We start from the raw sequence: 15,999 nt of genomic DNA on the forward strand, positions 1-15,999 counted from the left end.
GGGATTTTCTTTCTTTCTTTCTTTTTTCTTCTTCTTTTTTTATGGTACAAATCCACAGTTTTGTTTTGTATAGGTTGATTTTTATTAATGGTCTTATTGTTTGGTTGGCTGGTTAATTTGAATTGAGTGAATTGGTCTGAGAAGTTGTGGTTTTTATCTCTATAATTTTCTTTTTTCTAATTTTTAAATTTTTCTTAATATATTCATATTACATCTCAATGGTTATCCCATCGCTTGTATCTTCCCATTGCTCCCTCCCTCCCATTTTCCCCTTATTCCCCTCCCCTATGACTGTGACTCAGGGATTTTATTTGAGTGATGTATGTGAAGAGAATGTAATCTTGCTTTAGACTGGGCCCAAGGTGAAAACAGTCTTGGGATGTTTGAATATAATGTGGGCCCAAGGTGAAAACAGTCTTGGGATACTTGACCCCACTGAGACTTTGTCTCTATAAACTGATAAGCATCTTAGTATAGACTGAGAGGGAGGAAGGATCAGCCCAAGACAAAAGACAGGGGCATGCGGTTCAGGCCAGGGATATTGCATATACAAAAAGGACCATTGATTGGGAGGAGGAAGAGGAGGTCAGGGGGGAGACGAGATGAAGATTGGGGAACCAGAGAGGAGATTGGAAGTTCCTGGAGTTTCAGGCTTTGCAGTGGTGGCAATCTCACGATATACCTCCAAGTTCAGTCCACAGATGGTGTGGCTTCTTCTGTTGAGTAGATGATCTGCTAGACTCCTGAGAATTACACCAAGGGAACTGTCCCATGGAACTGATGCCCAGAAGGTTTCATTCTTGTTCTCCTTATCTCCTTTCCCTCCTATTTAGAATAGTTAGGTTGTAAGGGAGGTACATGCTTTTAATAAATCCCTAATAAAGTAGAATTGTTAAGGAACCAGAGCCAACAGATGTATCAATTTCTTGTATCCCATCTTCAATGCTTGGGATTCTTTCTTCCATCTCTTGAATTCTGTTGGTGATGCTGTGTCTGTTGTTCCTCTTCTCTTTCCTAGGTTTTTCATCTCTGGGATTCCCTTAGTTTATTTTCTCTATTTTTTTCTTTTTTATAATTTATTCAGATTACATCTGGATTGTTATCCCCTCACTTATATCTTCCTATTCCCCCCTCCCTCCCTCTTCTGCCGTATTCCCCTTCCCTTGACCTCTAACAGAAGGGGACCTCCTCCTCCACCATATGACCACAGCCTATCATGTCTTCTTTACTGCTTCTACTTCCATTTTCAGGTCTTGAACAGTTTTATTAACTTCATTCACCTGTTTAAATGCGTTTCCTTGTATTTCTTTAAGAGATTTATTAATTTTCTCTTTAAAGGTCTCTATCATCCTTATAAGGTTGTATTCAAGGTCATTCTCTTGTGCATCAGCCATGTTAGGATATCCAGGGCTCATTGTAGTAAGGTAGCTGGGCTCTGGTAGTTTCATACTGTCCTGGCTCTTGTCAATTGTGTTTTTATAATGACCTTTAGCTATCTGGCTGTTACTAGTGTTGGCTGGATGTTCCTGATGATGGACTCTTCACAGAGGCAGGCAAAGCATTGAGCCTGACAATGGAGCTCAGGGAACAGCCCAGTGTTCACCTCTGGGAGCTGTGTTTTAGATGGATTGAGCAAACAGAAAGTTTTATTAGAAAGAAAATGCCACGTTTCTTCTTATTTTGTTTTCTCTTATATTGTAGAAGAAACAATAAGAAATATAAACATTATAAATTCGTTAAAGACAGTAGTTAAAATGTTATAAGATAAATTCCTTTGGCTTGTTATTTAAATATCTTACTTGCTTACAAAGACCTCTTCCCTGACTCTGTGATAGAATTTAAAGAAAGATGTGTAAAGAAAGATGTGGCATGGCTTCTAGTGTTTCAGGTAGAAAATTCAGTGTGAAGTAACCAGAACTCTATAATACTTTTAAAGATCACATAGCTTATGTCTTGCTTAGTGATGCATCTTACTTGGCTTAATATTAACATGCATAAACAAACCATTTTGGTTCTAATAAGCCAAAGCATGTACTGACTTCTACAAACTCTTTGACTTCAGAGAACTCTAGCTTATTAGAAACATAGTTCATTCACTCTGATAAAGAATAAAGCAGTTTATAGTATAATTTTGCTAAGTGTATGCCAGTATGATATAATAAAATATGACTTAGCTGTTTGATTCCAACCAATTAAATAGTCTTTTGGGGACTTTTTTGTTCATCTGTAAAACAGTAAGTCTCAAAAGGGCAGAGTTATTGTGTATACTATGTCTTTGTGATCTTAAATTTGATTTAAAACAACAACTTTTAAATAAATGACAAAATAATATTTCTAAAATGCTAATCATAACATCTGGAAGACAACAGGTGGCAATCAGTCAAGACTTGTAACCTGCTCCTCTAAGCTCTTAAAACCCAGGGGATAAACAGGAATTTTTAAGAGCCAGTGGTTCAACACACAAATTAGTAACATACTCATAATCAAATATAATGTAGTAAATATTGTTCATCACTAGTATTTTTATCTGATGTTGCTCTTATCTATACTTCAGGGCTACTTATGACTGCTATGTAGCATGATGGAACTACTGTGTAGTTGTACTCTGTTATATGTTTCCCCACAGCACTGCAGGCATGGACTACAGGGTGGTAGCTTAAAACTGTTGTGGGACTATTTATCACAAGTGCTCCTCATAAAGATCATGAGGAATGCCAAGGGTTGTGGGATATGCTTGTGGTCCAGCTTTTGGGAGGCAGAGGCAGATGAGGCCTGAGTTTGAGTTCTGGCTGGGTGAGACTAAGACATACCAGTCTCAAAAAAATGTAATTAAACAAAGAAAAGGAAATCCAAGTTTCTTCACATTCCACTGAGTCAGTATTTGCAGATACCACGAGTATCACCAAATGCTGCCAATGTGGTTTATTAACCCCCAAGATGAATGGTGTTAATCACTTGCCACCATGCCACTCAAACAAACAAACAAGACCACAAACCAACTCTTTGCTTTCCTCTTGATATATGCAAAGTATTGGATAGAAAGATGCATAGAATATTTTGGGAAAAAATACAGTCCATTTTGATCTTAAGTGGGTTAATCTGGCTCTTATGTGAGATACAATTAGATATAATTCCCATGGATGCCCAGGGAGGTAGTGTCTTACTCAAGGCCAATTCTGCTAATTGCAGATAACCCATGTTATGGTTTGTATGTGAAACAAGCCCTACAGCTTTATACGTTTTAAAGCTTGATCCCCGGTTGGTGGCACTGTTTGGGTGCTTGTAGGATCTTAGGAGGTGGGGCCTATCTGGAGGAAGAGACTCACTGGGAGGGGAATTGGTCCAACTTTTACTCCAGCCATGTTTCCAGATTCAGTGGAATATGAAGAAATCTGGATTTTCCTTCTCCTGTTTATTTACAATTATTTTTGAGACAGGGTCTTGGCAGGTCTCAGTCTCACACAATCCTTGGTGTATCTCATGATCTCTATGAAGAAGCATCAGAAATTTTCCCATCATGCACAGGGCCATTCTTTTACTGCTCTGCTTTAGGCTTCTGTAAGAGGACACCTTAACAGAAATGTGTCTCTCACATTCCAAAGTGAAGATGGCAGCACTTTAGGTCTCTGGTGACCTTTCACTTCCTCGCTCACATACAGCACCATCTTGTTAATTTTTTAGTATGGCATATTCATGAAGGAGACCTATCTGTCCTCTTTCGTAGGGTACTGGTACTGAATCTCCTCCAGAAGTCCATACCTTATAATGCATCACACCAGTGATGGGTTTCAACAGATAAATTTTAGGAAAAGCTACCTATTTGCGAACTAGCATCTATCAAGTCATAATGGTCCATCTGTTTCATGGATTATTCAAGAGCAGATGTCAGCAAAGAGAAACCCATAGATGAAGTTCTGCTCCAACTTTCTACTTTTCTTTTTATTAAACTTCATCTGCAATATGGCCATGCCCTTCCGCTTGTGTCTCCATTGTCTGAGTGCTTTCAGACAGTGCTGAGTAGTTCTTGTAGAGGCGACACGGACCACAGAGCCTACAGTATTCACAATGTGCCATTACAGAAAAGAATGTGGTGACACCTGTTCTAGACACTGTAAGGGGAAAAAAAAAACCCTGCTGCCTCCCTTCAGGCAAGCATAGATGTGTCACAGAAGCTGCACAAAGACAGCAGGAGAAAGCCACAGACCCTTGAATATTGATGCAGACACTAAGAAGAAGATTATGCATGTAAATACTTCCCCAAAACCCTATTCAGTTCTTGGACAGAAATTTAGCCATTGGTTCAATGCCACATCCTTCTTTCTTGTAATTATTAACTGTGGATTTTGTTGTTTGAGGTCACTGTGTTTAGTATATGAAATGCAAATGGAAGTTGTAACTGATATTCTCAACAACTTGAGGTCGGTGGTACAGGTAGACACTGAGAGATCTCAGTCCCTGAGGAGTGGTGCATATTAGGGTTTCAGTGGACTTCAGGGAGTAATTGAATGGCTTAGACTTAGGGAGATTGCTTCTTGAGGACTTGGTCCCTTGCCTTGGACATCATCATTTGTCCCATACTGAGCCTGGCACATGGGTGTTATGCGGAGGATTTTTGTTCATGTCCTGTCACATTTCTTGTGTCTAGCATATAGCATATTGTCTCAGGGTTTTATTGCTATAAAGAGACATCATGACCGTGGTACCTCTCATAAAGGAAAACATTGAATTGGGGCTGGCTTCAGAGGTTTAGTCCATTATTATCATGGTGGGAAGCTTGGCAGCATGCAGGCAGACATGGGGCTGGAGAAGCTGCTGAGGAGACTGTGTGTCACACTGGGCAGAGGTTGAACATATATGAGACTTCAAAGCACACCTCCACAGTGACACACGTTCCTCAACAAGGCCACAACTACTCCAACTAGGAAACACCTACTTCAACAAGGACACACCTCCTAATAGTGCCATTCCCTATGTCCTAAGAATTCAAACACATGAGTCTGTCAGGGCCATACCTATTCAAACCACCACACCTACTCTCACTCCTGTTGGTGCTGGTATTTTGTTGCCTGCCATCTTTCATGTGCCCAGCACTGAGTCTAGAAAAGATCACCTTTGATGTTAGGAACTGTGTGCTATAAACTTTATGATCCTTGTGCTCAGAACTGGGCCTGACAGTAACATTCATAACAGTAAATGGAATGAGATCAGCTGAAGATTGAACAGTTAGCAAAGTTTACTCAGGTAACTGCAAGACACAAGGTATTATGGGCAAAGGGAGTAGCCTGCAAAAAGTGTGATATAATTGTTGAAACTTACATCACACCTTGTATTATACCACCCAGTTTTATATTATTATTATTATTATTATTATTATTATTATTATTATTATTATTTACTGTCCTGGAGAATAGGGCCATGGAAATCTGTTGGTGACAACCCAGCTTGTATGTTCCTTTGAAGGCCACTTGCATGGGGCCCACTGTTGTCTGTTTTCTGTTGGTATACTGAAATACCCAAGAAGGAGCACTTCTTAAAGAAGAGAGGTTTATTTGCCTCACACTTCTGGAAGGTCAAGGGCACGATACTGGCTTTAGTTTTACTCTAGTGACGTCATCAGGACAGGCGGGCTTACAATGGTGGGGATGCAGGTGGTAGGAAGAGATCACATTGACAGGGGAGCTGAAAGAATGACTCCCCTTGCAAGAACTTGCGTTTGCAACTACTAACTTTTAAGTTTCACGAGAACTGCCTTAATAACTTCTGAGGGTAGCACCTCCATTGGTCTAATGTCATTCCTTTAGGATGCACCACTTCAAAGGTTACTGCCATTGGCAATCACGTCAGGTCAGGCTTCTAGTATAGGACCCTTGGGAGATGAACCACATCCATGCACAACAGGGTCTCACTCTGTGCACTGTAGGATGTGTATCTTGTTAATTTTCCCTGAGACGCAACTCAAGCAGCCTTCTTGGAGGTGCCTTGTTAATCCAAGAAGCAGCGACGACTTACTTTAACTCACTTTCACATTTTCTCTCTGTTCTAACAGGAGAGAGATTTTTGTTATTTCATGGTTTTCTGATGAAAGATGTCACGGGTGCGAAAATCTTCAGCAACCCTGCATGCGTCAGAAACTTTCAAAGAGGAAGGAGAATGTGCTTCGAAAGCTGAGTTAAAACCGTTCTCTTCTGAGCACACTGCACTCACACAGCCTTAGGTCTGGTCTTTTCAATTTGGCTTTTGAAGTTCTGTTATCTTTCAAGCTCAATTCCTCTTGGAGTGTGACCAACTCACTAGAGAAGCTACATTTTTCAAAGGGAATATTGAAGCCAAAGCATTCCATGGGACTATGGATTCTCAACCCTGCACTTTTTCTCTTGGTTTCCCTGTTCAGAAGTAGATTCTCTGGCTGGCCTGTGTTTCCATGCTTTTGTTTCTCAAATGAATTGATAAGGATGAGCAAGGTGAACATACTGAAGGCACACCTGTTCCTTAAAATTCTATTGTGAAAGAATTTATGTCAAGAGGTGAGATTATGGATTCTTAGAGGTCAAAAGGCACATGCTACTACAAGGTCAACACCTTGTAGCCTGGGAAGGCCTTGAACTTTCAGTCTTCCAGCCTTCTAGATCCCTGTGATTATAGATCCAGTACATTTGTATTCAGGGCTGAGGTTTAATCCCAGCACCTGGCATGTCGAAGACAAATGCCCTCCTCCCGAGCTTCCTCTCTGGGACATCTGCTACCAGTTTTTGAAGTCCCAAAGGTGTTCAGTCAAAGAGTGGGATGTGTCAAGATATGTGACATGTGGCAGAGTTCACAGGAATGGCAATGGAGCTTGGCTTGCAGACAAAGTCAACAGTCAAAGTTTGGTCTCTTTATTAAAATGAGGCTTCAAGAAAATGGCCCTTTACCATCTCCACTATGGACCCTATACCACATGGTTATGTTGAATGTTATCCATAGCTGGTGGTCTCTTAATGGATTGTGCATCAGGTGTTGTTTTTCAGCAAGTAATGAACTTTACAGATTCGTAATAGCGTTTAAAAAGTAAGTAACATTTTTATTTGAAATTTTATCATCTACTGTGATCTAAATTATGCATTAACCAATGACAAGGGCATATAGAAGACATATTTGCTTGTAATACAGGAAAAATGTCAAAGGCATCATTTCATAAATTATGATAGATTTGACAAAACAGTAAGGTCAATACCTACATTTTAGGACCTAGCTTTCATCTTTCGTGTGTGTGTGTGTGTGTGTGTGTGTGTGTGTGTTTGTGTATCAGAATCACCTTGGAAGATTTAAAAATAAACATCAAAATGCCTAGGCTTCTTCCTAGATCAGGTATATTAGGGTCTCTGAAAATGTAGTCGATACATTAGTTTTCCAACACAGCCAGGATCAAGAACCCCTATTTTGACCATTAAGGAGTCAAAGAAAAGAATTCAGCCTTGTCTGAGCAGCTCAAAACTCACATTTATGGATTGTTTTATAAACCAAGAACCTCTTTATATTTTCTCATCTTTAAATATGTTTTTTTTTTTTAAACTTGACACCCTCTTTAGTGAAGAACAATGGGAGAAAAGAATCTATGGTATTTTTGGTTTTTTGTTTTTTGTTTTTTTACATTTAATTGAAATACATAAAAGAATGTTTACAATATGCTAGTTTCACATCTATGGGCAGAGGTGTCTGTGAGTTTTGAAGTGATAGAGGTGAACCAAGATAAATTATTTCTCTCAGAAAAGAAATTCATGCCTGTGGAAAAGCTGAGCAGAGTGGGTGGAGTCAGGCCACCAAGGAGGATCCAAGGCCTATGGTGATGTCTTTGATAGGTTTTCTAGGTTTCTAAATTAATACTATTATGTTGCACACATGTTGTGACACTGAAGAGCTTGAGAAGTTTAGTCTCTGCTTTGTGCTATAAAGCCAGGTACTAAGGGCTCCTGCCTAACACTTGCAGGTTACAAATGTGGCCTTCTGTCATATTTACTACTTTTCTTTACCAAGAATTTCCACAAAACAGTTCTTTCTGAGTGCAGTCACAACCATGAGATAAACACAAGAAGGGCTGGGTTCCACAGTGGGGTTCCACAGACGATGGGGTTCCACAGATGGTGGGGTTCCACATACTGTGAGCAGACCCCAGCCTTGTCACTGCCTGTTATATGTCACCAAGCTTTCTGCCTCTTGACTCTCACCTCTATCACAGGAGAGGTTGAGACTGATTTAAACACCTCTTTGCTTCTCAGAGAGAATTATCTATGAGTTACTGAAATAGTTCAATGGATAGATGCCCATCTTGTCTACCAATCTGCCTTGAGGGAAAGCTGTAGCTCTAATGGCCTGGGTGACTAGAAGCTAAGAGCCTTTCATGTGTTTATAGTTTTTTTTTTCTTTTTTCTTTGGCAGTTGTTCAAAATCATTCACACATCAAAATGTATACCTAAAAGATGTGTCGATGTCTGTATCAGCCATCTCAGAGGCAGCAATCAACTAGATTGAATGATAAAATAACAATTTCAATCTTCAGCTAGCTCTGCCATCAGAGAACAACAATAAGTGGATCATTCTTGGTCGGTTTACTTTATTTGAATACTCAGAACTTTATTCAAGTAATGAGCTTCATTCGTTCTTTAATTAGTACTTAATAGTAATAATTTCCCAAATGTATCAAATTGAATAAGAATGAAGGTTTTTCCTAATCAGGACTGGGATGTTGTGTATCTGTCGATCCCTGTTAGTCTTTGGAGTCTCTGTGTCTTAGGAACTGCCCTCTTCACATCCACCATATTGTGTCTGGCACTTTCCCAGGATCAGAGGCATTAACATGCAAAAGAGGTGGAATTCTAGTATAATTAACAACAAAAATGAGCTCTAATTTCTGTGCCATTAGTGAACTAAGACTTTCCCTTGTAAGATTATAAAACAATGAATATTCAAAGCCTGGATTTAATGTGATGATAATGGCAATTACTTTATTGTTTTGGTCATTGTTTTTGAAACTTGCAATTTCAACTCATGCTTAATTAAGGATAAAACTTAACAGCTTAATAGGGAGAATTTAAGGACTCATGTTATTGAGAGCCAAGAGCTTTAACTTAAGTTGGTAGGTGTTGACACTTGACAATTTACTATTATATATTACAAAGCACAGAGGACAATGCCATTTGGTACTTGACACAAGAGGGTCTTAAAGAATTGACTTTGAAATTAGCCTTCAGTGCTTAGAATTTGCTTCTTTCAATTTATTAAAGTATAGTGGGCATGTAGGAACCCATCAAAAACCAGCACCATATCTAATGTTGGGGACCATATTTGTCTGGTGAATTGGCCACTAAAGGCCAATTTACATACAGGATCTTAGAATCTTTGGCCTGAAAGACCCATTACAGGAGAAGAAAAAAAAAACAGATAAAATTAACACATCAGTAAAACACTCATCATAATGAAATAGCGATTCATTTATTCTATAAAGTATTGCTTATTGGACATCTATCAGCTTTGTTGAGTCTTCTTTGGCTAGAATGCTGCTAGAAGGAAGTATAAGACAAGGAAAGACACGTTTCTGAGTTCTCTCTCTCTCTCTCTCTCTCTCTCTCTCTCTCTCTCTCTCTCTCTCTCTTTCTCTCTCGTGTGTGTGTGTGTGTGTGTGTGTGTGTGTGTGTGTGTGTGTGTGTATGCACATATGCACATGCTTGAAAGTGCACGTGCACACCCACCCTTCCCCTTTCAATATCTCTTTGGATATTTGGAAGCGATTATGTCAACACAGTTAACAGCTTCCAGGAGCTCCTGATAATGTTTTGGGAGCACGTTACAGAGGTTGAACCCAAGTAGTTATGAACCAGACAAAGAACGTAAAAACAATAATTAATTTAAATAAATAAATTTCATTGTATATTTTACTATTTTAAAAATGTTTGAAGGAAAAATTAGGAAGGCTAAAGTCATTTTTTTTGCATATAGTCACAAAGTAAGCAATAATCTGTCCTGTAATAAACTCTTCCCAAAATGATGGCTTATGTGGTAGGATTGGCTTGGTAGGACGAAGATATAGGACAGGATGTGCGTTCCATCCGTCCACTGTAATCGTGAGCCCTCACTTCTGTTTCTTGTACTATTTAGAGCTTCAGCTAGAGTTCCCAAGGCTATTCTAGGATCACACAGGGAGCCATCAATGCCACATTCTCTGAACTTAAAAATTTAAGTTTGTGTCCTTAACAGTTTAGTGTCATTTTGACATTAATGAGGGAGGCGCGAACATGAGAGCTGATCACAGCAAATCATCAGGTTTGTTTTAAAATATCACTGCGTTTTCAGAGAAACCTGATAGAATTCCCAGATGAAAAACGTATACAGGTCTCAAGGCAAATGTAATCGTCACCAAGGAATGGCTCACTGTTAGGGAATTACTGACAATCACAGACACACAAGACCCCATGTCCATATGAACAACCACAAAATGATTGCGTGTCCTATGCAAGTAGGTCAGCATCCTTGGATTGCAGGGCACGTGCATTTTCACTAGTGAAATTTCCCATATTATATGGGTTGAAACTTTAGACTAGCTATACTCTTTTCCTTTGTTGTTTTGTTTGTCTGGCTTTCGTTTTGAGATGCATTGCCCATGCTGGCCTTGAACTTGAGATTCTCCTGTCTCAGCCTTCACAGGGCTGCATTACAGGCACACGCCACTAGTAATGGCTTGCAGACTGTGTTCTGTTATTAAACCGTTTGATACCAGGTTAGTTAATATGATTTTGAAACATGTACTGACTTTGTTTTTCTTTTCTTTTTCTTTCTTTCTTTCTTTCTTTCTTTCTTTCTTTCTTTCTTTCTTTCTTTTGCATATGCTCATTGATTGGCTGGACAAGAGCTTAGGAATTAGCACTTAAAAGGCAGCTATGCAAATTTGACCAGTTATCATTAGACAAGAAACTCTTGGATTAACCCCATAATGAACTGTTATAATTAGTTTCTTTCAACAGGCTTTCAAACACAAATACCTATAACTTAAGGTCAATAACTTACCTGTGGATTAAATTTGAGCATAGTCTAACTTTAATGGTAATTCATATTTTTGTGTACACTCAATACATCTTAGTATTCAAAGTTTATTAAGTACAAGAAGCTGAAATGTACCCAAAAGAACCAGATTAAGAGCTAATTTTAACAAGAAAATTGCCACATGAAATTCTTTCAGAATTAGATGGAGATATATATATATACACACACACATACACACACAATAAAAAGAAGTAATTAAAAAACTTTCCTTGACAAATGGCCTTCAGCAGGAATTTGGGAAGGGTGCTTTTTGTTTACATCCTCAACATTTAGCTTTCTTGGATTCTTTTCCTAGTAACTAGTAACTGAGGGGGGTCCTTTAGAAACTAGGAATATATTAGATGATTGATCGACAAGTGGTCTTGAATTCCATTAGCGTCAGAGAAAAGAGCAAAGTACTGTGGTTTGCTATAGGACAGATATTTTATTTATTTATTTATTTATTTATTTATTTATTTATTTATTTATTTTTGAGGCCTTTAGAATTGAACCTGGGGCAAATGGAACAAACCGGAAGCTCCTGGTCTTTGAGAACATCTGATTTTATGGACTGAGTCTAGATTCCATAGGCTTGGAAAAAGAAAGAATTAAGAAAATTTGTCTCTTCAGCATTGAAAATAATAATTTAAAATATACTTAAAAATATTGGCCTAAGGAGATGGTTCAGCAGGTAGTGCATTTGCTGTACAAGTGTGAAGTCCTGGGTTCAGATCCCCAGAACCCACATAAAGCTTGAGTTCTCCTTCTAACTCGCCTATAACCTCTGTGCTTGGGAGGGCTGGGAGAAAGGAGATAGAGCTAGAGAGCAAGATAGCTAGTCAGCTTACACAAATTGGTGGGTTCTGTGTTCAAGTGAGATCACCTGTCTCAATTTATAAGGTGGAGAGTGGACATGAAATACACTTGAGATCAATTTCTGGCCTCCAGATGTATGCACATACATATGGTCCCACACGTGTGGGGACATGAGCATACATGTGCAGACAAACACACACACACACACACACACACACACACACACACACACACACACACGAGTTATATAACTGTACTTTGCTACAAAATTTTGTGACAGTTCGCATTATAACTGTGTTTACAAATTTTGAGACTGAATGCAGAGGTCCAGAGGAAATCAAGTCTTTCTTTTCATTTCTACCTCAGGACAGTGTCTCCAGGAGGAACACCATGTGCATTGAATAGGCCTTGTCAACTTAGGAAGTATGCAAAGTTCCTCTTATTCTTCAGAGATGCTGATTGCCATGTGTGGACATACCCTTGTCATCCTCACCTTTGGCCTCATCACTTCTTGGCAAACGCAGAGAACACACCTTTTGGGAGCACTTCATTTCCCCTTACGCTCTGGATTAGTTTCACAGGGTTGCTATAACACAAGCCACAATTAGCGCACAAACTTGTCATCTTACATTTCTGTAGGTTTGTAAGTGCAACACAGATTTCACTGGGCTGAAATCAATTCTTTGCCTGGCCTGAGTTTTTCTGTGGAGGCTCCAAAGGAAACTAATTTCCTTGCCTACTCCTTGACCCATGGTGCTCTCCCTAGTTGCAAACCCTATAACCACACATCTCTCTTCCACCATCCCTGCCTCTCTGACTGCCCTCCCCTGCCTTGACCTTTGTCTCTCAGGGACCAGTTTTTATTCTGTAGGATGGCCAAGGTCCTCCAGCATAGCCTCTACACGTTAAGAGCTTTAGCTCCATCACATTCTAGAGTCCCTTGCCATGTATCTTAGTTTATTTTTATTGCTGTGAAGAGATAACATGACCACCACCACTCTTAGAAAGGAAGACGCTTAATTGGGGCTGGCTTACAGTCTCGGCAGCTTAGTTATTCCATCATGGTGGGAAACATAGTGGTGTGCAGGCAGACATGGTACTGGAGAAGGGGCTACACCTGGATTTTCAGGCGGCACAAGGAGACTATGAGCCACACTGGTTATAGCTTGAGCATAGGAGACCTAAAACCAGGCTCCGACAGTGACACACTTTCTCCAACAAGGCCACAACCTCTTAATAGTGCCACTCTCCCATGGGCCATGCATTCCAGTGCTTGAGTCTGTGGGGGACATGGCTATTCAAACCACCTCACCATGTAAGGGAGTATAGTCACATGTTTTTGAGATTAAGGGAGGTGGAGGTATGATATGAGCCTCAGTAGTAAGGATACAGTATGACTTTTGTGTATATGACCTTTCTTTATATGACCCGTCAATATTCCCACAGGCTTGGCTTTGAAATGGTACATTTACCTCAATCCTGGGAAGGAAGACGGGGCAATGACCTAAGACCCTATCAGTTGTAGTAAAACAGTAGATGAGGAAACAGAGTGAGGGGAGAGTAATACGAAGGAAAAATGATGTTTCCATGTAGCACTTGGATGCAGATCCAGAAGGCAGGCTTGGCCTAGGTGTCTGGCAGGGTGCCCTGAGGGGTGTGGCAGTCAGACTCATTCAGGTCCCAGAGTGCTCTAGTAGTAGTTTTCATTTGTGATACCTTTAACCTGGTCTTGCCTGTGACCCTTCCCCACCTTTCCCGGCCTTGCTAGACTCATTCACCCCTTAGCTTTTGCTCAGCTGTTTTCTTCATCCTGTTGTGTGTACTTCTTGGACATGAGATCTTCCACCTCGGCCTCCTTCGTGTCTTCCCACACTTCTCCAAGCTCTTTCTTCTTCTCTAGCTTCTCAGTTTTGGCTCACCTGTTAGCACTGTTAATTCTGCTTGGTGGAGCCACACTGTCATCAGATGTGATCAAAAAGTATCACTCTTAAAGAGCTATATTAAAACAACGGTCATGGGAGAATGGCAAAGTAGAAGGATCCAGAGGGTCCTAGAAGCCTACAAGTAGAACATTATGATAGGCAGATTTGGGCACAGGGGTCCCGCTCAAACTAAGGCACCAGCCAAGGACAATACAGGCGGTAAACCTTAAACCCCTACTCAGATCTAGCCAATGGACAGAACACTCTCCACAGTAGAGTGGAGAGTGGGATATGACTTTCTCACATACTCTGGTGCCTCACCTTTGACCATGTCCCCTGGAGGGGGAGACCTGGTGGCACTCAGAGGAAGGACAGCAGGTTACCAAGAAGAGACTTGATACCCTATGAACATATACAGGGGGAGGTAATCCCCCTCAGGAACAGTCATAGGGGAGGGGAATAAAGGGAAAATGGGAGGGAGGGAAGAATGGGAGGATACAAGGGATGGGATAACCATTGAGATGTAACAAGAATAAATTAATAAAGGAGAAAAAAAATAAAATAGAAGCTAAAAAAAAAAAAAAAAGATTAAGGCTCTCCTAACTGCCATACAGCCATTCAAGGTTGCTTGCTTGCTTGTTTGTTCCTTCTGTGTATGTAAACCTTTACTTGGACTTTAGTGCTAACTTACCAAAGAAATAGGTAGTTCTGTCTGTCCATATTGTTCTCTGGTTCCCGGAATGGAAAGAAGAACAAAGCTGAGGCATGCTCATTTGTAAATGTTCAAGGTCAGCTTGCTTTTCAACATTGACTACCTGTCAATTTGAGTCAGCTGTTTAGAGGCTGCTTTTGGAGAATAAATCCTTTCCCTACAGCTCTGGATATCAAACAGGCTGATATGGTTCACAGACTTGGGATAGGGCTGGTCTGGGATGACCAGGCATGCTTACTTAGTGAGACTGAAAGGACTTGCCTTTTCAACCAACCATCCTCAAAGAGACACAATGGGATATGAATTTGATGCTTTCTATGCGGCATGCGTATTGCTGTCCACCTTTTAACTCTCTGATTTATTTCTAATTATTATGAAGTAGTGCTTGGATTCATGGAAAGGACAATAATATTTAATTGCATGCAATCTTTAAGAATTGAAAATAGTGCCTGGAGAGATAACTCAGCAGTTAAGAGTACTTGTTACTCTTGCAGAGGGTCCGGGTTTTGTTCTCAATACCCACATGGTGTCTCACATGCTGTAACTCTACCTTCAGGAGATCTGATGCTTTCTGCTCACTTTTGAAGAAGCCGGATATGCACATGGTGGCACATACATATATGAAGGCAAAATATTAGTACACATAAAATAAAAAAATTTTAAAAATACTAAGACTTGAAAATATAAAGGGATTATAAGGCATTTAGTAAGGTCATTAATTAGAGCTTTATCAGGTGATGCTATTTTGGCTACATTTCACATTTGTTCTAGCTATTAAAGAGTGGTTGACTATTAAAAATGCATCAACATATGTCTGAGTATTTTCTTAAGAAGGCACAGTGATTTGAAATACCTGAATAATATTAATCTAGGCATTTGTGTGTCAGTGTACTGCTGTATATCTTGACTGTTTTTAGCCATATTTTCTCTAAATTTATTTTAAAATATTCTGTATTTCTACCTTATCAACTCATGTGTTTTATCATTTTAAGAAGGAATATATCTGCAGTTTTCTGTTTTGCTTTGACTGTAGACCCTTTACCATAGTGAGACACAGTGGTTGAGAGTATATAAAAGGTGACAAGAATGAGACACAGTGATCAAAGCCCTGGCATTAGGCGTATGAAGGCAAAGGGCCTTAACAGATAGCTGATGGGACAAAGCAAAAGCTCATCAGTAGGCCTAGAATGTACACTGCACTTGGATCACCACCCCAGCTTGCGGGGTCTGCAGTGTTCAGGTAAGATTCTCTTAGTCCCTGAGCTTCTCCCCCAGGACAATCCTTGTATCATCCTGGATCACGTACCCAGAACCTTTGGCCCTATGAGCAACCCACTGCCACCAAAGGACTACTCTTAATCAACATACATCCAATAACTCTAAGGTCATATATGATAGTGAGAGACCTATAACCCTTTGAGTCAGCAACATTAACTGTGAATCAAAGTATGTTAGACATCTCCTACACTGTACTGCCATTAGTGGGAACTGTTGGTG

The sequence above is a fragment of the Acomys minous genome, assembly GCF_964271855.1.
Source record: "Acomys minous genome assembly, chromosome: 3".
NCBI lineage: Eukaryota > Metazoa > Chordata > Mammalia > Rodentia > Muridae > Acomys > Acomys minous.